The sequence below is a fragment of the Mauremys mutica genome, unplaced genomic scaffold, assembly GCF_020497125.1.
Source record: "Mauremys mutica isolate MM-2020 ecotype Southern unplaced genomic scaffold, ASM2049712v1 Super-Scaffold_100054, whole genome shotgun sequence".
NCBI lineage: Eukaryota > Metazoa > Chordata > Testudines > Geoemydidae > Mauremys > Mauremys mutica.
In genome coordinates this window covers 4,008,975-4,036,415 of record NW_025423258.1, presented here as the reverse complement: position 1 = coordinate 4,036,415, position 27,441 = coordinate 4,008,975, and the positions used below count along the sequence as shown (strand labels likewise).

The following is a 27,441-nucleotide window of genomic DNA, read 5'->3' as shown; positions in this document are numbered from 1 at the left end:
GCAGCACCGGCTCCTCCGGCGCAGACACTTCTGCCGGCACCGTTGACTCCGGCCGCCCAGAGGCCGTCGAGTCCGGCACCTGTGACCTCCCCGGCTCCGGCCGTGGTTGAGATCCAACTGCCATCGACTCCGGAGACCTTCGCAGCGGCGCGGGACCTTATTGCGTTGACAGACCCGGCTGTGCCTCCGCCCCCGGCGCCGCTGGTGCGGGCGCCCCGTTCCATGGGCAAGCCGTCAATGCTCAAGCCGCCTGCCGGCACCGAGTCCAACCGGCACCGATCCCGCTCCCGGTCTCACCAGCGCTCACGGTCCCGACGCCGATCTCACTCCGGGCGCCGCTCGCAGCGCCGCTCGCAGTCCTGGCACCGCTCGACTACGCGGCACCGGTCTGACTCACGGCACAGGTCTTTCTCCTGATCTCCGACTCATCGCTCCCGGCACCGTTCCGGATCGCGGTACCGCTACGGCCGCCGCTATTCACGAAGCCGCTCCCCGCACCGAGCATGGAGATCCCGGTTGACCTCCTGGCACCGCGCTGGTCAGAGGTCCCGTTCTCGCTCCCGCTCTCGCTGTTGGGATGCCTCCCGGCACCGGTCACCGCAGAGGCGGGAAACGCGATCAGTTGGCACTTCGGCACAGGGGTTATCCGCTCCTCCCTGGCCCTCCAGGCACGCGTCGGCCTCTTCACATGCTGACAGCTACTACGTCGACGAACATGACCCTCAGGTCCCTTCAGGAGTCTTCCAGCAGTCCCACTATGCGGACCAGGACCCTCATCACTGGGGTTATTGGACCCCTTGGGCCTACCACCAAGCCCAAGGTGCTCCTGTGCCTACCACGCGCACCGTACCACACGAGCCGCGCATCCCGGAGGCTACGATAAGCAGCCCCCCAGTTGACACTGAGGTACCATCATTCATAGAGGAAGGTAATCAGCCTGCTCAGGAACCTCTGGAGCAGGAACCTTCCCAGGTCCCAGACGCTGAGCGGGATACCATCATGCCCGGGATTTCTTCTTCTTCCTCTTCCCCAGATGAGGCGGTGGTGGGGTCGTCGTCTGCAGGTCCCCCGCCTATTGACTTACGGGCACACCAAGAGCTTCTTTGCCGGGTGGCCTTGCGAATGGACCTACAGGCTGAGGAGGTATCGGAAGTGGACGACCCGATAGTGACTATTTTGTCAGCGGACGCCTCAACCCGCATAGCCCTCCCTTTCATTAAGACTATCCAGGCGACTGCTGATAGCTTATGGCAGACTCTGTCCTCTATTGCGCCCACAGCCAGGGGGGTGGAACGCAAGTACATGGTCCCTTCCAAGGGATATGAGTATTTGTATGTACACCCTATCCCCTCGTCGTTGGTGGTCCAATCTGTCAACGATAAAGAGCACCATGGCCAGCAAGGCCCGGCTCCTAAATCAAAGGAAGCCAGGCGAATGGACTTGCTTGGTCGCAAGGTCTACTCTGCTGGTGCCCTGCAGATCCGAGTGGCCAACCAGCAGGCCTTGCTGAGCCATTACGGGCATGACACTTGGGCTGAGGTAGAGAAGTACAAAGAGCTCCTACCTCAGGACTCAAGACAGGAGTTCGCAGCCTTCATGGATTCTTTGCTGAGCCTTCATAGAGGAAGGTAAAAAGGTAGCGCGCACTTCATTACAAGCCTCCTTGGACGCAGCTGACTCGGGGGCACGTACTATAGCCTCGGGCGTTACCATGCGCCGGATCTCTTGGCTCCAGAGTTCAACGCTTCCCCCTGAAGTACAGTACACCATTCAGGACCTTCCTTTTGACTCTAAGGCTCTGTTCTCCGAAAAGACGGACTCTAGGCTCCAGAACCTAAAGGACAATAGAGTCATTATCCGTACTTTGGGGATGCATACCCCTGTAACCCAGAGGCGTCCGTTCCGCCCCCAGCTTAACCGGCCTTACTATATGCCTCGCTATAGACAGGACTCTGGTCGGCGACAGGGTCGCGGAGGACGTAGACGGCAACCTGGCCACCAACCGTCCCAAGGGCGGGCCCCTTCTAAACCGGCGGGGCCTAAACCGTCCTTCTGAAGATGCGCCCGGGGACGGCATACCAGATCTGTCTCCAGATCCCTCCCTGCCTTTTTCCAACCGTTTTTCCCATTTCCTCCCGGCGTGGGCCCAGCTGACCACCGATGCCTGGGTCCTAAGCACTGTGGAACGTGGTTACCAACTCCAATTTGTTTCACCCCCACCTTCCCATCCTCCTTCCCGGTCCCTCTTCAGGGACCCCTCTCACAAGCAACTCCTCTTACAAGAGGTGCACTCGCTCCTCGCTATCGGAGCAGTAGAGAGAGTTCCAGAGAGGGAGAGGGGCAAGGGGTTTTATTCCCGTTATTTTTTGATCCCCAAGTCCAAAGGGGGCCTCCAACCCATCCTCGACCTGCGAGACCTCAACAAATACATGCTGAAGTTGAAGTTCCTCATGGTATCTCTGGGGACCATTATCCCTACATTGGATCCGGGAGACTGGTATGCCGCCCTCGATATGAAGGATGCTTATTTTCATATCACCATCTTTCCACCACACAGGCGTTTCCTCCGATTTACAATCACTCACCTTCACTTCCAGTTTGCGGTCCTCCCCGTCGGCCTATCCACGGCCCCAAGGGTGTTTACGAAGTGCATGGCCGTTGTCGCCGCCCACCTCCGTTGGCGTGGCATCTGCATTTTTCTCTACCTAGACGACTGGCTCATCGGGGGGACTCGCAGACCACAGTCCAGCAACATGTCACAGTGATCAAAGACTTGTTCACACGTCTGGGCCTGGTTCTCAACGTAGAAAAGTCCACCTTAGTACCAACTCAGAGCTTGGACTTTATTGGCGCGACCCTGGACTCATCGCTAGCCAGAGCCTACCTTCCTCAGCTACGATTCCAGGCCCTTACACAGCTAATTTGCACCCTTCAGACCTCTCGTATGTCCTCGGCCCGCGCTTGTCTCCGCCTCCTTGGTCACATGGCGGCTTGCATGCACGTAATTCCGTTTGCCAGGCTCCGCCTCCACCCCCTCCAGCTGTGGCTCAACTCGCTATACCGTCCGCACAGGGACCCTCTGGATACCCTGCTCACCATTCCAATGGGCGTCCTTCAATCCCTGAACTGGTGGCTGGCCCCATCACTCGTATGTGCAGGGGTCCCATTCCATCCTCCTCAACCTTCCCTTTCCCTGATGACGGACGCCTCGTCCCTCGGATGGGGGGCTCATCTCAGCCATCTTCGTACTCAGGGCCTTTGGTCGGTGCAGGAGTTGAACCTGCACATCAACGTGAAGGAGCTGCGTGCAGTGCGCCTGGCATGCCAGACGTTCCAAGCTCGCCTCCGCGGCCGTTGTGTCTCAGTCTTTACGGACAACACAACGGCCATGTACTATATCAACAAGCAAGGCGGGACCCGCTCTCCTCACCTCTGCCACGAGGCGATGCTACTGGGGGAATTCTGCATAGCCCACTCGATACATCTGGTGGCGTCGTTCCTTCCCGGCGTCAAGAACACCGTCGCGGATCGCCTGAGCAGATCCTTTCTCTGCCACAAGTGGTTGCTGAGAGTGGACATCGCTCATGCCATTTTCCAACAGTGGGGATTTCCCCATGTAGACCTGTTTGCATCCCGATCAAACCGCAAATGCCAAGAGTTTTGCTCCTTTCAAGGCCTGTCACCGGGCTCTCTGTCGGATGCGTTTCTCCTTCCATGGACTCGTCATCTGTTCTACGCCTTTCCCCCGTTCCCCCTCATACACAGAGTCCTGCTGAAGCTCCGACGGGACAAAGCACGTCTCATCTTAATTGCGCCAGCGTGGCCCAGACAACACTGGTTCACCACGCTGCTCCGTCTGTCAGTAGCCAGCCCAATTCCTCTGCCACTTCACCCGGATCTTATAACCCAAGATCACGGCACTCTCCGTCACCCAGACCTGACGGCCCTCCACCTCACGGCGTGGCTCCTGAGTGGCTAGACCAGTCGGAATTGCGCTGCTCTGCCCCCGTGCAGCATGTTTTATTGAGCAGCAGAAAGCCTTCCACTCGATCTACCTACCTGGCCAAGTGGAAGCGCTTCGCTTGCTGGGCTCAAGCACGCGACACTATTCCTTCAGAGCTTCCACTTCTGATGGTCCTTGACTATCTCTGGTCGCTAAAACAGCAAGGTCTTGCACTGTCCTCTATAAAGGTGCACTTAGCAGCCATCTCCGCTTTTCACCCCGGTGAGGGGGGATATACACTGTTCTCTCATCCGTTGACTACCCGTTTCAGAAAGGGCCTTGACCGTCTCTACCCCCAGGTGCGCCATCCGACTCCTACCTGGGACCTCAATCTGGTCCTCAACAGGCTCATGTTCCCACCCTTTGAGCCATTAGCCACCTGTTCCTTGCTGTACCTGTCATGGAAAACCGTTTTTCTGGTGGCTATCACATCAGCTAGACGGGTCTCTGAGCTCAGAGCGCTCATGGTGGACCCACCGTACACCGTTTTTCATAAGGACAAGGTGCAGCTACGTCCGCATCCAGCGTTCCTCCCGAAGATAGTGTCCGCGTTCCACAATAACCAAGACATCTTCCTTCCGGTCTTCTTTCCAAAACCTCACGCATCCTCACGAGAGCAACGACTTCACTCCCTGGATGTTCGTAGGGCGTTGGCTTTCTATGTTGATCGGACAAGACCGTTCCGCAAATCCTCTCAACTCTTTGTGGCAATTGCTGACCGAATGCGAGGTCTTCCTGTCTCGTTGCAGCGAATCTCCTCATGGCTCACAGAGTGCATACGCACCTGTTATAACTTGGCGAATGTCCCTTTGGGCCATCTCACCGCCCACTCTACGAGGGCCCAGGCGTCTTCCGCTGCCTTTCTGGCACACGTACCGATACAAGAAATATGCCGAGCAGCGACCTGGTCGTCGGTTCATACTTTCGCCTCTCACTATGCTCTGGTCCAACAGTTGAGAGAGGACGCAGCCTTTGGCTCTGCGGTCCTGCATTCCGCCACGTCTCACTCCGACCCCTCCGCCTAGGTAAGGCTTGGGAATCACCTAACTGGAATGGATATGAGCAATCACTCGAAGAAGAAGAAAAAACGGTTACTTACGTTTGTAACTGTTGTTCTTCGAGATGTGTTGCTCATATCCATTCCACACCCACCCTCCTTCCCCACTGTCGGAGTAGCCGGCAAGAAGGAACTGAGGGTCGGGTGGGTCGGCTGAGGTATATTTGCGGTGCCGTTATGGCGCCACTCCAAGGGGCGCTCAGCCGACCCACTGGGGTTGCTAGGGTAAAATCTTCCGACGAACGTGCACGCGGCGCGCGCACACCTAAGTGGAATGGATATGAGCAACACATCTCGAAGAACAACAGTTACAAAGGTAAGTAACCATTTTTTCTGCGGTGTTGGAATCTCCCTGCTCACGTTTTAAGCGAACAAAAGATGGGTGCTGGCATTCAGAGACCCTCAAAATCCTGCCCTGGGGGCCAGACAGTTAAGCAACCAGCATCCACAACCTCTACCATGATAGCATCCTGTCTGGCAACAACTCACTTATCAATAGCTGGGGTCTGAAATCCTCATTTCTTTGTTGTTCTATCACTGTAGTCTCCACTTTCCTATTGCTTGTCTGTATAATCTCTGTCTGGTTCTGTGATTGTTTCTGTCTGCTGTATAATTAATTTGTTGGGTGTAAAGCAATTCAGGTGGTGGGGTATAACTGGTTAGATAATCATGTTACAATATGTTGGGATTGGTTAGTTACATTTCAGTAAAATGATTGGTTAAGGTATAGCTAAGCAGAACTCCAGTTTTACTATATAGTCTGCAGTCAATCAGGAAGTAAGGGGGGGAATGGGAATGGGGGTAGAGGAATTGGAGTTATGTTTTGCTAAGGGGGGAATAGGAAGAGGGAATGGGAACAGGGACACAGACAAGCCTCTGTGGTGTTAGAGCTGGGAAGGGCGATACCGAGGAAGGAAATTGGAATCATTGCTTGCTGGAAGTTTACCCCAATAAACATTGAATTGTTTGCACCTCTTCAACTGCGGGTATTGCTGCTCTCAGGTCATGCGAGAAGGACCAGGGAATGGGAGCGTGATGGGATAAACCCTCTAAGAAGTACGTCTTTCAGGATGTGAAAAACCCTGAAATCAGTATAATTAAGCTGACCTAAGCCATGGTTAGATAGTGCTAAATGAAAGGAAAGATTGTTTTGTCAATGTAGCTATTATAGGGATGGAAAACCCCTCCACTCACTGTAGCAACTGTCTACTCCACAGTGCTGTAGCAGTGTCACAGCAACATTTTAAGTGTAGACAGCCTCAGAGTGAGACCAGGTCTGGCTCTGTGGATGCTCAGGCACTACAACAAGAGCAGTGACAATACACTGATGCTTCCCTAGTTGGCAGGATTCAAACTTGCCTAGGGAGACCCCAATGGATTTCTAATCCATCGCCTTAACCACTCAGCCACAACTACTTGGTGTATAGGTGCTTCACTACACAATGATTCTGTTCTCACTGAATTGTCACTTCATATTGCTCAGACCAGCTCCCCCAGCACACTCCTGGCTGTGCATTAGTGTAGGTGTGTCCATGGCTGAACAACAAGGGTTCCTGCCCATTTCCCTTCCGGCTGGAGCATGATTAGAGTGTGTTTGTGGTTAACGACATTGCTATAGATTGTTGTTCATTCCCCACACTGACAATTCAGACCGTCCCGTTCCTATTCGAATCTCCACCAGATCATGCCAATAGCCGGAGTCAGGATTTCTCTGGGGCACTGAAATGTTTCAGGGGGTTGGTGCATGAAGTCAGCCTTGCATCCATCCCTGATGTTTCATGGACTAACAACAGCAGCGTAAAGAAAGAGCTGATCCAATATCTCACTGTCAGAGGTGAAGGTGGCCTCGTCCCGTCTGCATGACCATTGCCATTGCAGGAGAGAAGGTGTCAATGGAATCGAATGCCCTGGCTCAGACAAGAGACACAGGGAGGTTTTGCTGTTCATGGAGCTGTGCAAGGGAAATTGTGTCTCTGTGTGAAATTGAGGAGGGAAATGAAACGTCCACATGGTGGCCCAATGCCCTAAGGAATGTGGGCGATGGACTCCGGCAGGGAAATGATTTCACAGGATCAATGTAATGCCCTGATTAAAAGCTATGGCTAAAAGGCAGCCACTGTTGTTAGTACCTGAACCTGTGTAGGGACGCCCGAGTGCGTATCAAGTCCATTGCCGTAACCAGGGGTAGTCGATTATTTTATCAAGATTCAAATTTCTTGGTCAAGGTATAGTCAATGTATAGACGCCAGAGAAAATAATACACTGATAAGAAGAAGAATATAGAAATATTTTGCAGTCACTATGGGCATAACTATGATAATTGTTTTGTGTTTCACTCTTTATTATGGCACCACCTTCCTTCCCTTTAGACTTCTAGTTTACCAAGGGTAAAACTAAACATCTCTTCAGATACCAGGGAGTGTTTGTGTTCATTCCTGCTAGCTACACAGGGATTTGATGTAGCTGCTTTCAATCCTCCGGCTCTGCCGGGATAAGTAACATTTCAGGCTGTCACTGAACCGAAGGAGGGAGATCATTTTTTGACAGGTTACACCTCCTCTTAAAGGTGTTTGTCTTGCAGCCTTGGTTCCCAGGTCTCTCCGGAGGGAAGAAAGTTTCTGTGCAAAATACCAAAACTTTTAACAGAGCGGAGGGAAAGGCAACGGCCACATGATGAGGCCAATATGTACCACAACATGATTCTTTTATGTGGGATGACTCTGAACACTGACTGATCTGCACTCTCTTGTGTTTGAAGAGATGTTTAGTTTTGCACTTGGGAACCTATAAGCCTGAAGCAACGTTATGGATAGTGACACTGCGATTGAAGGGTGATTTAAGGTTGTAAAAATTGTTAAAAACACTGAGCTTAAACGTGAACTGCCTGTTATTAAAGGCTGGTTTCCCCACGTCGGTTCCATAAGCTCTGCTAGAAAGGCCCTGGGTTCTCTCCTGCCTCGGTGGGAACTCGAGGGAATAGTCCCCTGCTGCCCTTGGCTCCAGGCTGATTTTTCTGGGGAGGGGGCGTGGAATTGAGTTGTTTGCTGTTGAGAAGGGAGCCAGGCCAGTTCTCAGGGAACGAGAACTCCCAGCATCTGCCCAGCCCAGCCCAGGCTGCTGCCCTGTCCCAGCCTCTGTTCCCCTGGGGGCCCTGCATGTTTGACTCTAGAGCAGGCCGGGAGCAGCAGCTGAGGCAGAGGACACCTGGGCTGGGCAGATAGGAGGGAGTTTAGCAAGTGGAAATGGTAAAACCGCAGTGAAGTATTACCTTGGACTCGACGGCATTTCTCCATTGGTCTGTCGGCTTTGGGGCAGGGACAATGACACGTCCTGCTGCATTTGTCATTTCAAAGGGGGGTTTAGGATTTTCATTCTCAGACACGGTGCACAAAGCAGGACTCAACCCAGGGTGCAAACGAAATGAGCCACTCACAGGTTCTGGCAGCCACAATGAGCCTTTGGTGCAAGAGCTCAGACCTGCCCCTGTCCCAGAGGGAGGGGGGTGTCTACAAGGGGCTTGGACCACTGATCTATCAGCACCTAACTCCCAAACTTCCAGTAACTCTATCATCAGTGCCCGTGAGTGTAATTTAAACCATGAGAAAAACCACACTAGGCTAGACCAAAGGCCCATCTAGCTCTGAATCTTGTCCTCTGAGAGTAGCCAATAGCAGGTGCCCCAACAGCCACCACTGGGAGTTAAACCCAGGATCACTTGTTTACAAGGCAGGTGCTTTAGCCAGCTAAGCCATGGTGCCTGCCTGGGTGTAAGACATAGTGTCTGCCCACACCTGACTCCCTGCCATCTCCACCAGGACCTGACAAGCTTTCCTTGTGTTTGGATTCTGCAAAGCAGAGGAGCAGGTGACATTTTCCTTGCAAGCTGTGTATGTGAGTGAATCTTTGGCCAGGTCTGCACTACAAAGTTGTTTCAGCAGAAATATATTGCTCAGGTGTGTGAAGAACACACAACGCTCCCTCGGTCAGCAGCTTGGTGTGGCTGATGCACACACTGCAATGCCACGTCTGGCGACAAAACTGCCCTGTTTTGGTGACAAAATAAAACCACTTCGATGAGAGGCCTAGAGCTTTTTGCAGCAAACTGAAAGTGCCAGTGTAGATGCTGCTGGTCATTAAATCACCATAACTGGCCTCCGCCAGTATCCCACAATGCCCGCCGTGAACTCGCCTGCCCTGCATTCCTGCTACAGAGGCTGGGCCCCTCCCCTTTCCTAGCTCCAGGAAGTTCTGGCAGCTGAGCCTGCTGCTCTGCTCCGGCAGCCAGGAGCAAATCACTGCCGTGGAATGCTGCTCTCCGGCCCTGCGAACACAGAGCAGGGTGGTGGGAACTTCCATACATGGGGGGGCCACCGGCATCCGAACTGTGACACCCCATGACACCCCTTCCCTCGAGGAGGCTCTTACCTTCTAAACAGGGATGGCTGTTTTCTAGTAAAATCACTAAAAGGGAAGGAGAAAACTCGAAAGAGGTTCCTCCTGGTGCTCACGTCCGTGAACCCAAATACTCTCTCAGTCCTCAAAGAGAGACCTGGAGAAGGAGACTTGCTGAAGGAAAGCCACAGGGGCCTCTGACGTTTCCCTGGTCCCTCGCCCCTGTCCTGCCTGGCTGATGTCAGCATCTCTCTGTGAGGTCACCACCTCCCCCCCATACCTTTGACCAATAGTCTGAGGTCCTGCAAAACACCTTTGTGATGTCACTGCCACACCCCTCCCTTGCTGTGCCAATGTCCTGCCCCTGGCCAGGCACTTTGCAGGTTTCAACTAGTCCCTGTGGATCACCCCACTCAAGGAGCATTCGTTCTAGGCAGCACGCCGGCTAGACAGGGAAACATCAGACGCTGCTCCCAATGCTACACTCAGTTTTTCAGAAATGAGTCGACTTTATGGCCAGAAGAGACCATTAGAGCATCTAATCTGACCCCCTGCATATCACAGGCCTCCTGTATGACACAAGAGCTACTTTTGGGGCAAACACATTCCAGAAAGGCATCTAATCTTCATTAAATGACATCAGGACATGGAGAATCCATCACTTTCCTTGGTAGCTTGTTCCTGTGGTGAATCATCCTCGCTGTTGAATATTTGTGCCTTAGTTGCAATATGAATTTGTCTCTTTTCACCTTCCAGCCATTGGATCTTGTTATGCCTTTCTCTGCTAGATTCAAGAGCCCTTTAATACCCAGTATTTTCTCTCCAATATGGCACTTCAACAAAGTCACCTTTCAATCTTCTTTTGATAAGCTAAACAGGTTGAGCTCTTTCAGTAGCTCACTAAAAGGGATTTTTCTGCAGCCCTCAGAACATTTGGTGGCTCTTTGCTGCCCCAGCTCCAATTTCACAACATCTTTTTCAAACGAGGACACCAAAACTGGAGGCAGTATTCCAGCATCAGTTTCACTGATGCCGTGTCACCTCCTGTGACGTTATTGACATAATCTGTAACTGTATAGCTCACCGTTGCGACCACTGTTCTATATTTGCAGCCAATATTGTAGAAAGGTGTCGTGCAAGGGGTCTATGAAGAGGTTCTGATTGGCTGATTATAATGATGCTATCTCTAGATGTCTATCATTTTTGTAGATCACGTTATGAATATTGGCTCTATGCTGCCTGTATTTCAATCTTGTGCTCTGCTTCCGGGGAACACCCCAGACAAGCTGGTGTCAGTTCTGCGTAGCCTGCTTGATGGCCCATTAAGGACCATCAGCTGTACAATCGCCCCACTGAGAGAAGGCAGATACGCCTTTTGACTCAGCAAGGTAGCAGGGACCTGCCTATGGAGAGAACTCTAAGGTTTTTCTATGCCACGTGCTAGACAGAGTGTCTTTGGGACAAAGAAAGCAAAGACCACATGGCAAGAGACTATAAAAGGCTGATGCCTCGTCTCCATCCCTGCTTCTTACCTCTGGAGGGACTTTGCTACAAACTGAAGCTCTGTACAAATGACTGAATGACCCATCCCAGCTGTGGATGTACTCCAGAGACTTGATTTGAACCTGCAGTTTATTCCATCACTGTTACAAGCCTGAACCAAGAACTTTCCCATTACTGTATGTGAAGGGTTCAAATCCATGTGCATTTTATATAACAACCTGGTCAATGGACTGTGCCAGTTCTTTTCCAGACCCAAAGTCCAGAGTATGGTCAAGGGACCAGAGGCCTAGCAAATAGTGACCAGCTAAGAGAAAGCTGGGGTAAACAGAAAGCCTTGCTTGCTAAGGTAGGCCTGGTGAGCAAATTGCCAGGTGTTGGAGCTAAGAACTAAATGATTGTGTCTTATTCAGAATTGCAGACTGAAGAAAGAATCCCTATTCCTATTGTGTTTGTTTCTTCTCTAGGGAGACCTTCTTCCCACAGATCCAACCTTGAGTTTATGAAAAGTTGGCACATGTCAGTATAAGATATGGCATCCTTCCACCTCCCTTCCAAGGGACCAATGCCTGCCTTAAGACACACAGAAAACAATCTTTATTGCCATATACTTTCACTCTTTCTTTGCTTTAACCCCTAGGAATGTACCTGTTGGACAATCAAAGGAGTTGCTCCATTCCTATGGATCCCAAATCAGAATTCAACCTATATATTTTATACTACTAACATTTTGTCAAAGTATTAATGAAATGTTATCTTGCTAACTTGAGACCATGGGTGGAGACATTATGTAACCTGTTAACCATTGGCTACTGTGCTATCTTGTCTTGCTGCAAAACCTGTCCCAGGGTTTGGAACTGCCTACGCCGTCACTTTCCCCCACCCATGGAAAATCTATATATTCTATTGTAATTAATTAATTAACAGTGTCTCTGAGCCTAATAAGCCCACTCCACCAGCACTGTGTGTAATAAACTCCTATTGTTGACCTCTACACAGTGGAGATTTGTGTCCTTCACAGACACCTGCTGAATAAAGAGGAGATTCAGCATCCAGCTTGGCTGAATGTGTCTCCTCTCCCCACAGCTTGGTGATCTTTTGAGGAAATGGAGAAGACTGCCTTTGCCTAGCTGTACATCGCTTGCAAAAGAAACAGGTCTTTTTGGTGACAAGTGTTGAAAGGAGCCATTAGACAAATGTGGAGACAGGAAAAATGTCCCCCAATTGAACTGGCATCTGTGGATGCTGAAGCCGCAACACAGAGCGCTAAACACTATATGAGAACGGGTGGTGTCAGAAGAGTCTCTACCAAAGCCTTTTCCCACCAGCAGGGGCCTCTCTGTGCACAGAACTCCTGGTAGTGTGATGGCTGCAGGCAGTGGAGAACTCCATTTTGGCATCACTTTGTTGGTGAACATCTGCAGTGGCTGTTTAAAGGTCTCTGGATAATGATCTTTGGGAAGAGCTGGTTGAAGTGTCTTCCTAGTAACTAGGAGATCCTGGCTTGGCCTGCCAGTTCTTCCTTGCAAGTCTTGAGGGAAATGGGGAATGTCTGTAGTTTGGAATTTGCAGGTGTTGTCCTGGACCATCAAATGGAACAGTGGCAAATACTTTCTTGAGGCAGGCACCATGGCTTAGCTGGCTTAAAGCACCTGTCTAGTAAACAGGAGATCCTGGGTTCAACTCCCAGTGGTGCCTTGTTCTATGGCTTTCAACTCCTCTGCTCACATTTTCCTTTGTCTTTCCGGGAAACAGAAGAGACCTCCCTTGGTATCCAAGTAATTGCTTGCTAAGGAAAAGGCTTCTTTGGAGAGAAGCATTGGAAAGAATCAAATCACAAGCCTGGAGTTGATGAAAAGGCTGCTGTGACTGGCATTAGCATGGTGGTTGCTTCAACTGCAATTGCTGCAACACGAGAGCCTGCGCCACACGTCCTTGTGATTCGCTGGGGATGTCTGCACACAGATGTCATGTCATCTTCCTTTTGATTGTCACTGATGAAAAATGGAGCCGCTGGGAGAAAAGTTCCAGAGACACCTGCCAGGTAAAGTGGAGGTTAGAGATGCAGCACCCAGTGGTGCCTTGCCAAATGTGCCCACTCCTCCCACCTTTTGGTCAATCTTTTGAGGAAACAGAGAGGACTGCCTCTGCCTTGCAATGCAAATGCTTCCAAAAGAAACCAGTCGTTTTTTCTGACAAGTGTTGGAAGAAGGCACCTAAGAAACGTGGAGACAAGGAAAAGGTCACCATAACTCAACTTGCATCCATGGCTCTTGAGGCCACAACGCAGAGCACTAAGCACTGTACGACCACAGCTGGGGACAGAAGGGTCTTTTCCAAAGGCATTTTCCACTTGCAGGGTCCTCTCTGCGCAGAATTCCTGATAGTTTGATGTCTGCAGGCCCTGGAGATCACTATTTTGCCATCTCTCTCACTGTTTCAGTGAACATCTGCTGTGGTTGTTGAAAGTCTGTGATGGGATCTATGGGATGCAACCTGAACAGTGGGACCCCTGAGCCCTGTGTCCCACAGGGGGATAGACGAGCCTGTTAGTCTAGCACGCTCCCAACTGAACTACTTCAGCAGCTGCTCGGTTTCTTTTTGGCCTCCTGCTTTTCTGTCTGGGATGTTGTTGTCAGCTGTGGCACAGAAAAAGGACATCATTGCGAGCGGCCCATGAAGACAAGATTCACTTTTACCTTCCTTGCTCGGCTTTACTTGCTTCCTCGCCCTATTCCTGCCTTAGTTCCTGGGTTTCCTGAAGGCGACGGGGGGCCAGCAGTACCAGGAGGAAGTTGGGCACCTAGACCCTGGTGGCAAAAGTCCTGCCGCCACTTGCCACCCCACTCTCTTCTCCCAGCGTCACATATTGGCCACCAGGGACTTGGGACCCAGCAGCGCAACGGAAGGCAGTGGACAGAGCCACCCTCGCCTTGAAGCTCCGGCTCATTAAACCACATCTTCAGTCGCTGATGACCAATGAGAGACCGACATCGCTTGCTATTTTAGCACTTGGACATGCGATTGGCCAATCTTTGGATCTCTGTAATGCTGCGCTTCAGTTCATGGGGGAAAGGCGAGAGAAGCGACCTTTCAACTAAAGGCCTGGGGTTAACATCCTAATGCTGTCTGTCTCCGACTGTAACACTATTTAATACCGGCCCATCCTGTGCTAGTGACAGTTCCATTTCTAGATGTTAGTACATTTCAGTTACTGTCAAAATTAAAAAGTTTCTATGTGCTTAAAGAAAATGCATTTGTTTTATTTGCTTATATATGGCATGAATAAATACAGGTTTACAGAACCTAGCCTGCAAATTTATCATCTTATATGACAGAGAAAATCATGCATCGAAATTGTGCGTCAAAATCATGAGCTGAGCTACAAATGCAATGAAAAATAAGATATTCAAAATTTTAACATATGGGCCGGGGGGCACCGAAGACACGTCTTGCCTGGGAGAGGCACTTGGTCTAGGAGAGGCCCTGTCAGGGAGAACAGGAATTAGTGTCAGACGCCTATTTCCAGGCTGTTATCTGTGGGCGCCCTGCTCTGGGGGAGGGATCGCTGCAGCCCAGACTCAGGGCTGGAACAGGCCCCGGATTGAGGGGGTGGCTGCAGGGTTTGCAGCGCTCTGATGTCTCAGACAATGTGTCTCCCCAAAGCCTCAGATCTGCGTCCCCCGAAGGCTCCTGCGCTGCCTCCGCTCCTCTCACAGTCTACAGCAAGGAGCAGCAGTAAGGGTCAAGGATGAGCCATAGGCACTAGGTGGGGGGCAGAGGGTTCAGGAGCCCAGAGTGTTTGCCTGTCTGGGCATTTTGGCTGAGACCTCAGGGACACATTGTGAGGCAGAATCCCAGGCATCTGTATGAAAGGAGCATAAGGACGTAAGGACGTACGAACGGCCAGACTGGGTCAGACTGGGTCCATCTCGCCCAGTATCCTGTCTTCCCATAGCGGCCAAAGCCAGGTGCCCCAGAGGGAATGAACAGAACAGGGAATCACCAAGTGACCCATCCCCTGTCACCTATTCCCAGCTCCTGGCAAACAGAGACTAGGGACACCATCCCTGCCCAGCCTGGCTCAGAGCATGTCCTCCATGAATCGATTTAGCTCTTTTTTTGAACCCTGTTATAGTCTTGGCCTTCACAACCTCCTCTGGCAAGGAGTTCCGCAGGTTGACTGTGCATTGTGTGAAAAAATACTTCCTTTTGTTTGTTTTAAACGGGCTGCCTATTAATTTCATTTGGTGACCCCTAGTTCTTGTGTTATGAGAAGGAATAAGTAACACTCCTTATTTACTTTCCCCACACCAGTCATGATTTTATAGACCTCTAGCATATTTCCCCTTAGTCAGCTTTTCTCCAAGCTGAAAAGTCCCAGTCTTATTATTCTCTCCTCATATGGCAGACACTCCATACCCGTTTCTGAACCTTTTCCAATTCCAATACATCTTTTTTAAGATGGAGTGACCATATCTGCATGTAGTATTCAAGATATGGGCGTACCGTGGATTTATACAGTGGCAATAAGATTTTCTCTCTTATTCTCTATCCCTTTCTTAATGATTCCCAACATTTTGTTCGCTTTTTGCCTGCCACTGCACATTGAGTGGATGTTTGCAGAGAACTAGCCACAGTGACTCCAAGATCTCTCATGTCGAAGAAAAACTTAGTTCTCGATTTTTGTTTGGGTGCAGCAAAATCAAATACTTTATTATTTACTCCAGTAATTACCATGGAGGGAGAGAGTGCCATAGGACACAGGGTCCTGGACAGGTCTCGCCCCTGGTAAACAATTACATCAAGCCTTTATACCTTTGTTACAGACAATTTGGTGCAATCATGGAGACAATAAAAAGCAACAAATACATTTTGTTTATACATAAGCTTTTCTGCTATCTCACTAGAAAAAACAAGACTGCAAGACTGCATATTGCAAGGTCGTAATAACTGTCACACAGTTCACTTTGTCTTACATTATCTTGCTTCCACAAATCTTACGTCACCAGGGTCACAGTTAGCCTAACTCATACTAACTAACATTCATTAAGATCTCTTCAAATCCTTGTTAATTATTTACTGGCTTCCACACTCACTTGAGCTGGAACAGCTATTTTACATTCCGTCATTTTATATGTAGAGTTGGGATTATGTTTGCCAATGTGCATCACTTTGCATTAATCAACATTGAATTTCATCTGCCATTTTGTTGCCCTTTCACCTAGTTTTGTGAAATCTCTTTTTAGCTCCTCCCAGTCTGCTTTGGACTTAACTATCCTCTTTAGTTTTGGATCATCTGCACATTTTGTCACCTCGCTGTTCAGCAGATCGTTTATGAAGATGTTGACTAGTCCCAGTACAGACACCACTAGTTACCTGTTTGCATCCTGAAAACTGTCCATTTATTCCTAACCTTTGTTTCCTGGCTTTTAACCAGTTATTGATCCACGCGAGGACCTTCCAGAAGTGAACGTAAGCTGGTACATTCCGGTATGGGGTACTGGCAAGAGCGGGTATGCTGTGCCAGCCCGGCCCGGCTTCCCCAGGCTGGTGATTTAAAGGGCCCAGGGCTCCCTACAGCCTCCCAAGCCTGGTGGAGCCCCGGGGAGCAAATCACTGCCCTGGAACGCTGCTCTCTCCCGCGCTACCAACACAGAGCAGGGGCGGCGGGAGCTTCCTTACAGTGGGGGGGTCACTATTGTCTGAACTGTGGCACTCCCATGACACCCCTTCCCCAAGGACCCACACTCACACCACCTCTCCCCCCGAGGCCACACCCACAGAATGCCTCTCCCCCCCCAGACTCCCCCTTTCCCCCCTCCATCATTTGTCCTAACAGCCAGTTAAGAGTGGTGGGGCCACGGCCCTCTAAACCCCCTGTTCCAGCACCCCTAACACAGAGCTCAGCAGCAGCGGTGTGTGTGTGTGTGTGTGTGCGTGTGACAGAGGCTGCTGTGCTCAGCTGAGCCAGTGAGGGAAGCGGGGGCTGATGTTGGGGCTGCCCCCTCCCCCTGCCTCAGGACTGGTTGCTTGCAGCAGCTGTCTGAACATAGAGACAGTGTGCGACACACTCCCTCTCCCCACACACACACTCAGTCTCTACCCCGCAACGCACACAGTCTCTACCCCGCCACGCACACTGCAGTTGAAAAGCAGCTGGCAATCTAGTAAGATGCCCATGGAACGGTGGGATTGAGAAACCTGCATCATGTGATGCTGTACCGGCCCATGAGGCACTGCAAACCCTTCCCAAAACACCCTGCAGCCAGTTGCACAGCTACCCACAGTGCACTGCTCTCTGTGGCCATCCAAGATTCTAGCGTGGATGTGCTCTGGTGACACAAGGGGCATAGTGTGGACATGCAACAGCTGTTTAATTAAAACACTTTAAAGCCAAATTACCCAATAGTGTAGACACAGCTTGAGTGTGAGACAAGACCCAGCTCCCTTGAAACTAAAGAACCACAACTTTCTCTGTAGTTAGCAGGATTCGAACCTGGGCAGGGAGACACCAATGGATTTCTAGTCCACCGCCTTAACCACTCAGCCACAACTACTTGGTTAAGATGTGTCTCTCACTGCACTCTAGTTCTGTTCTCACTGAGTGATCAATTCCAGTTGTTTCCTCAGAGCAGCTTCCACAGCACACACACTGCTGTGCCCTTGTGTAAGTGTGTCCATGGCTGAACTGCAAGAATTCCTGCTCATTTCCCTTCTTGCTGGAGCATGGTTAGAGTGTGTTTGTGGTAATGACGTTGTTGTAGATTGTTGTCCATTTCCTGCCTTGATCATTCAGACAGTCCCTTTCCTGGCATATCCCCAGCACAGCAGTGATTGCAATAGCAGGGGGCAGGTTTTCTCTGGGGCACTGAGATTTGTCAGGGGGTTGGTGGCTCCTTTCTTTCCTCACCCTGGAGTAAACTCAGCTTTTAATTCCATCCTTGATGTTTCAAGGAATAACAACAGACGACTGAGGAAAGAGGTGGGCAGGGCGGGTCTCAGGGGAGGGGCAGAGAGGTGGGGGCGGTGGGCAGGGCGGGTCTCGGGGGGGGCAGAGAGGTGGGGGCGGTGGGCAGGGCGGGTGTCAGGGGAGGGGGCAGAGAGGTGAGGGCGGGGGGCAGGGCGGGTCTCAGGGGAGGGGCAGAGAGGTGGGGGCAGTGGCCAGGGCGGGTCTCAGGGGAGGGGCAGAGAGGTGGGGGCAGTGGGCAGGGCGGGTCTACGGGGAGGGGCAGAGAGGTGGGGGCGGAAGGCAGGGCGGGTCTCAGGGGAGGGGCAGAGAGGTGGGGGCGATGGGCAGGGCGGGTCTCAGGGGAGGGGCAGAGAGGTGGGGGCGGTGGGCAGGGCGGGTCTCAGGGGAGGGGCAGAGAGGTGGGGGCGGTGGGCAGGGCCGGTCTCAGGGGAGGGGCAGAGAGGTGGGGGCAATGGGCAGGGTGGGTCTCAGGGGAGGGGCAGAGAGGTGGGGGCGGTGGGCAGGGCGGGTCTCAGGGGAGGGGGCAGAGAGGTGGGGGTGGTGGGCAGGGCTGGTCTCAGGGGAGGGGCAGAGAGGTGGGGGCAGTGGGCAGGGTGGGTCTCAGGGGAGGGGCAGAGAGGTGGGGGCGGTGGGCAGGGCGGGTCTCAGGGGAGGGGCAGAGAGGTGGGGGCGGTGGGCAGGGCGGGTCTCAGGGGAGGGGCAGAGAGGTGGGGGCAGCAGGCAGGCCTTGGGGTAGGGGGTGGAGAGGCACCAGGAGGCCTTCAGGGAGGAGAGGAGCGAGCGGAAGGTCGACCAGCAGGCCTCAGCCACAGTGGAAGAGCGGGGGTGGGAAGTGGCCAATGGGAGTGAGGGCGGAGCACAGGTGGGGCCTCGGAGGGAGGAGAACGAGGGAAGGGGGTGGAGGGGGCAGGGCCACCCAGAGGATTCAGGGGGCCTGGGGCAAAACAATTTCAGGGGCCCCTTCCATAAAAAAAAGTTGCAATACTCTAGAATCCTGTGTTCTCCTGGGGGCCCTGCAGGGCCGGGGGCAAATTGCCCCCCCTGCCCCCCCTCTGGGCGGCCCTGCCCTCAGCCTCCCCTCGTAAGTCCCCTGCCCCCTAATCACTTTTGTTGCCCTCCCCTAGACTCTCTCCAATTTATTTCTGTAGTGGGGGGGGGCGAAAACTGGACGCAATGCTCCAGATGTGGCCTCCCCAGTGCCAAATAGAAGGGAATAATCACTTCCCTCGATCTGCCGGCAATGCTCCTACTGACCCAGCCAATACGACCAGGTACCCACATTGAATGCAGACCCAGCAATATTTGATAAATTGGTTACTGTCCATTCAGGAGGTTATTTCCCACCTATTCATAAATAATGAAGATGCTCTAAGCGGAGGGGAGAGAGCTGTCCCATCCGTGTAGTTAATCCATCTCCCCGAGAGGTGGTAGCTATGTCACTGGGGGAAGCTATGTGGGTGGGTGTGCAAGCTGTGGTGTTTACATGGATCTATAAGTTTAATCAAACCCCATTTTTAAAAGCACTGTGGTCTGGGAACAGAACAGGAGATCCCTGAGGCAGGGCCTGTCCTTCTAAATCTTTAAGATCTCTGACTTACCTACACAGCAGTCATGGGGGTATAGCTCAGTGGTAGAGTGTTTGACTGCAGTTCAAATGGTCCTTGGTTCAAATCCAAGTGCCCTCTTACAAACCTCGTCCTTCAACAAAAATAATGGCATTTCCATTATGTTCAGGAGTTCCACTGAATAGGGATCCCTGAAATGAATAAAAACACTCAATGTTTTCCTGTGCAAATGCATAAAAACCTAACAAACATGTCCCTTCACTGAAATCAGTTCCAATCCTCTAAAGGATTAAAGAATCCTTATTGAGGTTGCAGGAAAAAACCATCCTGATGTGTAGAAAGAATAGTAAATATGGCAGGCGACCAGCTTGGCTTAACAGTGAATTCCTTGCTGATCTTAAACACAAAAAAGAAGCTTACAAGAAGTGGAAGATTGGACAAATGACCAGGGAGGAGTATAAAAATATTGCTCAGGCATGCAGGAGTGAAATCAGGAAGGCCAAATCACACTTGGAGTTCCATCTAGCAAGAGATGTTAAGAGTAACAAAAATGGTTTCTTCAGGTAAGTTAGCAACATGAAGAAAGTCAAGGAAAGTGTGGTCCCCTTACTGAATGAGGGAGGTAACTTAGTGGACAGAGGATGTGGAAAAAGCTAATGTACTCAATGCTTTTTTTTGCCTCTGTCTTCAAAAACAAGGTCAGCTCCCAGACTGCTGCACTGGGCAGCACAGCATGGGGAGAAGGTGACCAGCCCTCTGTGGAGAAAGAAGTTGTTCAGGACTGTTTAGAAAAACTGGACGAGCACAAGTCCATGGGGCCGGATGCGCTGCATCCGAGGGTGCTAAAGGAGTTGGCAGATATGATTGCAGAGCCATTGGCCATTATCTTTGAAAACTCATGGCAATCGGGGGAGGTCCTGGATGACTGGAAAAAGGCTACTGTAGTGCCCATCTTTAAAAAAGGGAAGAAGGAGGATCCGGGGAACTACAGGTCAGTCAACCTCACCTCAGTCCCTGGAAAAATCATGGAGCAGATCCTCAAGGAATCAATTCTGAAGCACTTAGAGGAGAGGAAAGTGATCAGGAACAGTCAGCATGGATTCACCAAGGACAAGTCATGCCTGACTAACCTAATTGCCTTCTATGAGGAGATAACCGGTTCTGTGGATGAGGGGAAAGCAGTGGATGTGTTATCCCTTGACTTTAGCAAAGCTTTTAATACAGTCTCCCACAGTATTCTTGCCAGCAAGTTAAAGAAGTCTGGGCTGGATGAATGGACTATAAGGTGGATAGAAACCTGGCTAGATCGTCGGGCTCAATGGGTAGTGATCAACGGCTCCATGTCTAGCTGGCAGCCAATTTCAAGTGGAGTGACCCAAGGGTCGGTCCTGGGGCCGGTTTTATTCAATATCTTCATTAACGATCTGGAGGATGGTGTGGACTGCACCCTCAGCAAGTTTGCAGATGACACTAAACTGGGAGGAGTGATAGATACGCTGGAGGGTAGGGATAGGATACAGAGGGACCTAGACAAATTAGAGGACTGGGCCAAAAGAAACCTGATCAGGTTCAACAAGGACAAATGCAGAGTCCTGCACTTAGGACGGAAGAATCCCATTCACTGCTACAGACTAGGGACCGAATGGCTAGGAAGCAGTTCTGCAGAAAAGGACCTAGAGGTTACAGTAGACGAGAAGCTGGCTATGAGTCAACAGTGTGCCCTTGTTGCCAAGAAGGCTAACGGCATTTTGGGCTGTATAATTAGGGGCATTGCCGGCAGATCGAGGGATGTGATCGTTCCCCTCTATTAGACATTGGTGAAGCCTCATCTGGAGTACTGAGTCCAGTTTTGGGCCCCACACTACAAGAAGGATGTGGAAAAATTGGAAAGAGTCCAGCAGAGGGCAACAAAAAATGATTAGGGGGCTGAAGCACATGACTGATGAGGAGAGGCTGAGGGAACTGGGCTTGTTTAGTCTGCAGAAGAGAAGACTGAGGGGGGATTTGATAGCTGCTTTCAACTACCTGACAGGGGGTTCCAAAGAGGATGGATCTCGACTGTTCTCAGTGGTAGAAGATGACAGAACAAGGAGTAATGGTCTCAAGTTGCAGAGGGGGAAGTTTAGGTTGGATATTAGGAAAAACTTTTTCACTCAGAGAGTGGTGAAGCACTGGAATGGGTTACCTAGGGAGGTGGTGGAATCTCCTTCCTTAGAGGTCTTTAAGCTCAGGCTTGACAAAGCCCTGGCTGGGATGATTTAGTTGGGTTTGGTCCTGCTTTGAGCAGGGGGTTGGAGTAGATGACCTCCTGAAGTCCCTTCCAACCCTGATATTCTATGATTATATGATTAGATGCTCTAATGGTCTCTTCTGGCCATAATTTCTGAAAAACTGAGTGTAGCATTGGGAGCAGCGTCTGATGTTTCCCTGTCTAGCCGGCTTGCTGCCTAGAACGAACGCTCCGTGAGTGGGGTGATCCACAGGGAGCAGCTCAAACCTCCAAAGTGCCTGGCTAGGGGCAGGACATTAGCCCAGCAAGGGAGGGGTGTGGCAGTGACATCACAAAGGCCTTTTGCAGGACCTCAGACTATTGGTCCAAGGTGGTGGGGAGGTGGTGACCTCACAGAGCGATGCTGACATCAGCCAGGCAGGACCAGAGGCGAGGGGCCAGGGAAACCTCAGAGACCCCTGTGGCTTTGCTGCAGCAAGTCTCCTTCTCCAGGTCTCTCTTTGAGGACTGAGGGAGTATTCGGGTTCACGGACGTGAGCGCCAGGAGGAACCTCTTTCGAGTTTTCTCCTTCCCTCATAGTGATTTTACTAGAAAACAGCCGTCCCTGTTTAGAAGGTAAGAGCCTCCTGGAGGTTTGAAACCTGTTCAGTCTGATCCATCTGGTGGGAGTTGAATTCTAGGCATGGAAAACATGAGCTTAAGGAGGCAGAATGTTATTCCACACCTGGGATTTTGTCCCTTAGAATCACTGGGGACATTGGGGTTTGTCCTTTTTATTTTACCTTTTCCTCCCTCCTTTCTCTTTATCTCTTGCTTCTTTTGTCCTTTCTCCTGTTCCCCTCCCAACACCAGGAGGGGTAGGGGTAGGGGTAGGGGTAGGGGTAGGTGTGTGTGTGTGTGTGTGTGTGTGTGTGTGTGTGTGTGTGTGTGTGTGTGTGTGTGTGTGTGTGTGTGTGTGTGTGTGTGTCGGGGGAGTGCTCTGCAGCTCCCACTGTGGGAGGTCCACACAAAAATGTGGGGCTGAAATAGTGCTCGGGCAGTGATCCCCACCAGTGACCTGGGCCATCCTTTGGGCTCTCTGGTGAGAACCCTCAGCCTCCCATCCTCAGTCTCTATCCCTGATTGGCTGAGCAGGGGGTTATTGACAGGGAGGAGACTCAGGTCCTTGTTCTCTTTTAAGACCAAGGAAATAAGTCAGAACCAGTTCTATGTTTGATGGAATTTGCTGCTTCTCTGCATTAATGGTCTCTGAGCAGTTCATGATTCCCCCCAGAACCCCGCTTCTAACACTGTTGTTGGTCTGTAGCTCATGTGAGAGCACTTTATTCAGTTCATTAAATGTCTGAAATTCAAGATCCGATGGTTAGTTTGAAAATCAGGGCTCTTGGGTCCTATTCCCAACTCTGCCACTGACTGGCCGTGTGACCTCAGACAAGTCAATTCTTCTTTCTCACATGTAGCTTCTCCCTCTTTCAAGTAGGGATAATAATGATCCACTCCTACCTAGCTCAGCACACTCACTCTTCCCCAACACACACACATTCTTCACACTGCAGTTGAAAAGCACCAGGCAATCTAGTAGGCTGCCCATGGAACAATGGGAGAGAGAAACCTGCATCACTGAAAGTGCAGCCATGGAGACACCACACAGCAGCCTTCCCTAGCAGGGGCAGGGGGGCGAGAAGGGACATCATCTGAGCTCCCTGCATCCAGGTCACTTTCCTCAGCCGGGCTGCGTCAGGGGAGGGCAGAGAGCAGCAGCTTCTGATGCTCCCCTCACAGCCCAGCCCAGGTGGGGACAGTGACCAGGACGCAGGGAGCACATAGTGCTGCTCCTCGCTCCCCCCACCCTCTGTGGGGCCACGGAGGAGCATTGGGGCAGGGGAGAGCAGTGAGCAGCTTTGCACAGCCACATGGTGCCCTTTGACCCCCTGGAGCCCTGGGCGGCTGCCGGGGGCCCCACCCCTAAGGCCGGCCGGGCTCCCCAGCACGAACAGCAGAGACACAGGGAGACTGGCCACCCACTGAGCAGAGGTAGCCTGGGTGGCTCGTAATGGAGGCTCGGGGGGGCTCAGCCTCCCCAAACCTTGCGTCGCCAAGGGGACAGTGAGGCCCATGACTAGGGGCCCTGGCCAAATTGGGCCCCCCTGGGAAAGTCTCCCCCACGGTGGCCCCAGGGCTGGAGGAGCTCCCACTCCCTGCTACGGCCCGGGGGCTGCAGCAGGGGCAGAGAGCTTCTCTGGTCTCGGGGCCGCAGCGGGGCCGGGGTAGAGGAGTGACAGGGTGGGGCCGGTGGGGGAAGGGGTGGAACAGAGGTGACAGTGGGTGGGGCCGTGGGTGGAAGGTGTGGAAGGGGGCGGAGCCACACACAGAAGTGGGGGGGGCAGGGTTCCGGTGCTGGGGCCCCCGCACTTGTTCTCCCTTTCCCTGGGCTTTGGCATCACTAGCCCCTGCTTAGTGAGTAGGGGTCAGTGGTCCCCAAAATGTGGGGCGTGACTCCTAGGGGGACACAGAGGAAGATTGACGGGGGCACCTCAGGGCCTGAGCCAGCCCCCATGGAGGGCCGGGAGGGAGCCCCACTCAGCCCCACTCTGTCCCAGCTCTTCCCCAACCCCACCCTCAGCCTGGGCCCCTGGCTCCCAGCCCGGCCTCGACCCCCTTACCCCTGTCCGCACCCCTCTCCCCAGCAAGCAACGGCCCCACTCCCAGCCCCGGTTCTCGACCGCGGCTTCCGAGGGGCCACAGCCATGGATACGAGGGCGCAGTGTGAAATGTTTGGGGACCACTGGGTTAGGGTGACGGCCTCAATCACTTCTCTGCAGTCCAATGAGAGCGATTCCTCCCCCACCCACCCCTCCGTCAGGACGGCCTAGGTACGTTCTGCTGCCCTTCGCTCGTACAGGAAGGAGAATAACATTTCATTCCACTCAATGCTAAAGTGATTTGTTACCCACCACCATCCCAAACTGGTCATTTTGGGGAAGCGGCCCCACCATGCTGCATAGCTAGGCAGAGTAGGGGTGTCTATGCAAACACGGCCTGTTCCTGAAGTCTTCCCCCAGCTCCTCACTAGATGTGAGGGGGGAGCTCATTCAGCCCCTGCTTACGCTTAGTATTTAAAAACTCCTTAGTGTCCCTCTCTCTGCCGGCCTTAGATTTCTCCTCCTGTCCACTTCTTGATAGCTTAGATGAGGTGGCCAAGTGGTGAAGGTGATGGACTGTTAATCCATTGTGCTCTGCACACATGGGTTCAAATCCCATCCTCATTGGCTGCATTTAGTCTTCACTCTCCTTTATAGACAACCATCTCCCCCCTTGGTACAATGACAGATCAAACAATGTTGCTTCTTGCAAACAAAAACCTTCTCAGAATCTCAGCTGCCTCCCCCCATTGCTTCAAATAAAATGTCTAAATCCCAGATTTCTAAAAAAAATTCTTTAGTCCGGCATTTCTTAGTTTTTATCTCAAAAGGGAACAGCCTCATAATCTCCCCCAAACACCCTGGGACCTCCCCAAATAATTAAAATATCCCCAACCTGAGCAAGGCCACAACAGTGAACCAGACCTAGTGGCTAGGCCAAGCTGTTCTGAAGGAGGCAACTCAACCATTTTCTCTCTGCTTCCCTTGGCAACGTCTGACAGAAAACAAAATTCCCCAAACTGAAAATTTTCTGCTGAAAAACCACTACTAGTCTGTTTGGGGACTTTGGTTTGAATGTACTATTATTATTCTCTTCTGATTTCTGAATCAGTTTTGTCATCCAGGTGTGTTTCCAGCTGTTGAGTTGTGGGGGAGAGAGGCTAACTCATGATGTCTCTACCCCCCCTTTCATAGTTTCTTCCAACTGGCTAGGAAGTCCCTTTGCTAGGATGTGAGTCAAGCAGTGTCCATTGTCGCTGTGCTATCTCGGAGACGTCTGCATTGTACACGGTTCCTGGGATAGTCCTTGGCAGTGTGGATCCCTTTAATGGGCCAGCAGCGAGTCTGGCTCCTCCATTGTCACACCTGAAAGGCTGGTGGTGGGCCTTTCCCAACCTCATCTCAGTCACACACACACAGCAAAACTTCCCAGCCAATGCTACACACACAATCCAACACAATATTAATGTTCAACAGACCAAGACTTTTGAAATGATACCTCACCAGGCAGACTTTGTACAAACTGTATCAGGATTATATAAGATCGGTGAATATGGGGCTTCCAGGGTGCTGCTTTGAGCACAGCGTGCCACACCTGGGCTGACATTGCAGTGGAGACGGACCCTTAGAGTCCATCTCTCCTGGGATAAAGATGGCAGCACGGCTGGCCTGGACCATCTGATGTGGGCTCATGAAGCTAAAGCCGAGAGGCTAAAAACTGTGGGGCAGATATTTGTGTTCACACTGAAGCCTGGGTTCGGAAACCCTCACCCCTCGTGGGGTCTCAGAGGTTGGGCTCAAGCCCATCTGTCTGCCCTGTAGTTTTATAGTCTTGCAGCCCAAGCCCCATAACCCTGAGTCAGCTGACCCAGGCTTTGCGACAGGTGCCCTGGGTGTTTTAATCACGGTGCAGACATAACATTAGGCTACGTCTCCAGTGCAATGAAACACCCACGACTGGCCCGTGTCACATTAATCAGGGTCATGTTGCTTGGGCTGTAACGTTGCAGTGTCCGTGTCTCGGCTCAGGCTCAGTCCCCTGCTCCAGGAGCCCAGAAGGTTGGGAGGGGGTTTAGCAAGTGGAAATGGTAAAACCGCAGGGGAGTATTACCCTGGACTCATGGCATTTCTCCATTGATCTGTCTGCTCTGGGGCAGTGACAGAAACACATCCTGCTGCTTTTGTTATTTCAAAGGGCGGTTTAGGGTTTTCATTCTCATACTCGGTGCACAAAACAGGACTCAACCCTCGGCATAAACTAAACAAGCTGCCCACAGATTCTGGCAGCCACAATAAGCATTTGGTGTGAGAGCTCAGACCTGCCCCTGTCCCAGAGGGACGGGGTCATCTGTGAGGGGACCGGACCACTGACCTATCAGCTCCTAACTCTCAAACTTTCAGTAACTCTATCCTCAGTGCCTGTGAGTGTAATTTAAACCATAAGAAAAACCACACTAGGCTAGACCGACGGTCCATCTAGCTCTGAATCTTGTCTTCTGACAGTAGCCAGTACCAGGTGCCCCAAAAGCAACTCAGTAAGGTACCACTGGAACTTGAACCCAGGATGTCCTGTATACAAAACAGTGGTTTTAGCCAACTAAGCCATGGTGCCTACAGTTGCTGAAGGGATCATGTCTGCACACACCTGACTCTCTGCCAACCTCCATCTGGGCCTGACAAGCTTTGCTGGTGTTTGGATTCAGTAAAGCAGAGGAGCAGGTGAAGTTTTACTCCCAAGGTTCTTTGGACAGATCTACACTACAAAATTAGATCGGTGTAACTACATTACTCAGGGGTGTAAAAAATTTACCTCCCTAAGCAATGCAGTTATATCAGCCTAACCCCGGTGCAGATAGCGCTGTGTCAACAGGAGGGCTTCTCCCATCAACATAGCTTGGGGAGGGGCTTGGTTAGTGAAGATGAAGAGAATAGGGGGCCCATGGCTCTTGCATTTGGGGAGGCTGGGTGTGAGCGCTGGAAGCTCCCTAGAAGTGGGGGGCCCATTGGTGCCCAGAACATGGCACTGCCCCCACCCTTCTCTCGCTGAGGCCCCACCTGTGCTCCCCCCTTGCTCCTGTT

General features: G+C 51.8%; 4 non-coding genes across 4 annotated transcripts; 3 read left to right on the top strand and 1 right to left on the bottom strand.

Annotated features, from left to right (window-relative positions):
* Positions 1 to 12,575: 12,575 nt before the first annotated feature.
* Positions 12,576 to 12,650, top strand: TRNAT-AGU. The gene has a single exon. It is a non-coding gene; the product is annotated as a tRNA-Thr (tRNA).
* A 4,780-nt stretch (positions 12,651 to 17,430) lies between these two features.
* On the bottom strand, positions 17,431 to 17,512 carry TRNAS-AGA. The gene has a single exon. It is a non-coding gene; the product is annotated as a tRNA-Ser (tRNA).
* A 2,026-nt stretch (positions 17,513 to 19,538) lies between these two features.
* On the top strand, positions 19,539 to 19,610 carry TRNAC-GCA. Its single transcript has one exon. It is a non-coding gene; the product is annotated as a tRNA-Cys (tRNA).
* Positions 19,611 to 24,908: 5,298 nt separating this feature from the next.
* TRNAN-GUU lies at positions 24,909 to 24,990 on the top strand. Its single transcript has one exon. It is a non-coding gene; the product is annotated as a tRNA-Asn (tRNA).
* The last annotated feature ends 2,451 nt before the right edge of the window (positions 24,991 to 27,441 follow it).